This window comes from Etheostoma spectabile, chromosome 3 (assembly GCF_008692095.1).
Source record: "Etheostoma spectabile isolate EspeVRDwgs_2016 chromosome 3, UIUC_Espe_1.0, whole genome shotgun sequence".
NCBI lineage: Eukaryota > Metazoa > Chordata > Actinopteri > Perciformes > Percidae > Etheostoma > Etheostoma spectabile.
The window spans coordinates 9,144,580-9,147,117 of record NC_045735.1 but is presented as its reverse complement, the minus strand read 5'-3'; the positions used below and the strand labels follow the sequence as shown (position 1 = coordinate 9,147,117).

Below are 2,538 nucleotides of genomic sequence, written 5' to 3'. Positions count from 1 at the left end.
AAGAATTAGAATTGAAGTGGATGGCATCCATTCTTTCTTTGTCCTAGGGCATCGCGTGTAACTTCATCACAAAAATGTATGGAAATGGAAAATAGTCTGAAAGTATTTGTGTTAAAAACTGTGCTGTCATATTTTCCCATGTAATTCTGCTTCTCCTTTGTTTTCTTTGATCATTGTTCATTCTCAACATTTGTTTTTCTTTGCTTTGGTTAATTAGGTTAAACATGGCGTGTGGGCCACCATTCTGGCTCTGATCTGGCTCCATGGTTTCAAGATGGATGCTCAGGAGGAGTGGAAGCTGAAGGCCATGTCATGGCTCCATGCCCAGAATGGTAATAACCAGAACAATAAGTCATATTCTATTGTTTAAGTGTGTGCTGGTTAAAATCAGAAATTCAGTCTTTTCTGCTGATGACTTGCTTTGTGTGGAAGCTTGAAATGCTCTCTAGGTTGCAGAGTGCAGAAAGACGCCTTGGACTCTGAAGTGCACAGAAGCAGATTTGTCAATATTGCACTTTACTCTTTGCACTATTCTTTAGTACATGTATCTTTACATTTTTTGTTACCCAACTCCAAAGACATGTACCAACACGAAAAAAGGTATTGTACAACGGATTGTCTGTCATTTAGCTGGATCATTTTTTTTTTCTCACTCTTTTACTCTTTTTTTGTGTGGGCATATTAAACTTGTCCTGTTTTTGTTCATCGATAGTAACGCCTCTTCAACTTCTCTCTTTCAATGTATATTTTTTCTAAATAATAATAATAATCGAGTAGCTACATACACACACACACACACACGATACTTTGTCATGAATCAATCTCACAAGAATAGCCTAACTCAGCAGTTACAGCTGTGACGTGTCTCCATTGATAGATAAAAAGGTCTACAGTAGTGAAGTATTTTTGATTTTGATGGCGAAGGCATTCCCCGCCTTTTACCAGACCACAGCAAGTTCACTTTAAACCTATGTAATAGAAAGGGATATGTCAAAAAAACTTTAACTATTCATGTTGCATCGGTTAATGTTTTACAGATAGCAAAAAAAGACAACTATAGACAGTGACTATGACCACACACAGAACTGACTAATTTTAACAGTCTTTTTCAAAAATGCCAACAAACTCCCAAACAGTTGTTATAATAACAACAATAAATATCAAATACGAAAAAGGAAATGCCTCTGCAGAAAACAACTGAAGAAAAAGAGTTGTTTGATACCACTAGGCTACAGTATCTGAAAACCTTGATAATGCTTGAAATGTTGGTCATGTATCGGAACCTGCACCGATCCAATTAGCCCCAAAAATCTACTGTAAAGTAGTTTGTTTTCTTCTTATTCCATTAGGACTGAGTGTCAACTAGATAATACAATAAAGGTGTATGTCATTCATTCATGTGTTTTACAAAAAAGTTTAACGTGGGCCAGGCCATACAACATAATAGTTATCAAATCACATTCATACAAGATAAGTAGCCCTGATACATCTGTTATAAAATAGCAGTATAGGCAATATTTTTTTTCAAGAAAGACATTCAGAGGCAACCGATGGGAGGATATAATAGCCTTTTCTCATCCTAGATTTAAAATGGTGAATTCAGTAATGTTTTTTATAATCACGTTAGGCCTTGTCGGAATGTTTTTATTTTAGTAGACTTGTTGAGTAATGCCAGATGTGATCTGCGCTGAACGGCTCGCACCATGGATGCATAACAATCAGGGAAAGGCTCGCACTCGCACAGTCCAGACTTCCTGTAAAGACAGGCCACGCCCATTCTGATGATATCAGACCGAAAACTCGCCATAACTTTGTACATTGGCTCTGTGAAAATGATCATTATATTTAGGTTTAACTGGATTGCACCACTTTAACTTGTAATGGAGAAAATAATTACCAAACGTTTAGTAGGGAGTACAAGCTCCGGATAAGCTTTTTATTAAAGAAAGCACTAGGCGAGTCTCGTCTCTAACTGCCACGCCCTGATTTGACAGGCCAGAGATGCACGCGAGACTCTGGTCACTCACGCGCACATGAATCCACATTTCAAGCAATTAAACGTAGTGAAAATAAATGTTTTGCTTGTTCAGAATCTGACCCAAAACTTAAAAGCTCTAAACTGATCTGAACTCGTCTGAAACTTCCGGGTTTTTCCTTCTTTATTTGTTTTAAACCTTCCAGATATGTCCAGGTATGACTCTAGGGAAAACATTTACAGCCAAGACAGCACTGCGTGCGTCATATTTGATACTTAATAAATACCTACCTTTAAAGAGAATGATTAATCTATCCAGTAAATTTCCACTTGCAGATATGCGATATACTTTAACGTTAGACGTTAAAACAGGACTGGACAACACTGCACACAGCTGCAGTATGGCTATTTGTTTTCATAGGACGGCGAAAGCATGTAGAATGCTGGCCCGCACTCCTCTCCCTCTGATGGCTAGTACTTGTTGCCTCAACTGGTTGGGGTAGGTAGATTCTAAGGCAAGTGACTGGGATTGGTTAGGCTAAGCCAATCAGAGGCGGGTAAGG

The 2,538-nt window shown here is 38.2% G+C and overlaps 1 pseudogene; it reads left to right on the top strand.

The window, feature by feature from the left end:
• LOC116681132 (von Willebrand factor A domain-containing protein 7-like) overlaps positions 1-2,538 on the top strand; it is an 18,094-nt pseudogene that overhangs the window by 445 nt on the left and 15,111 nt on the right.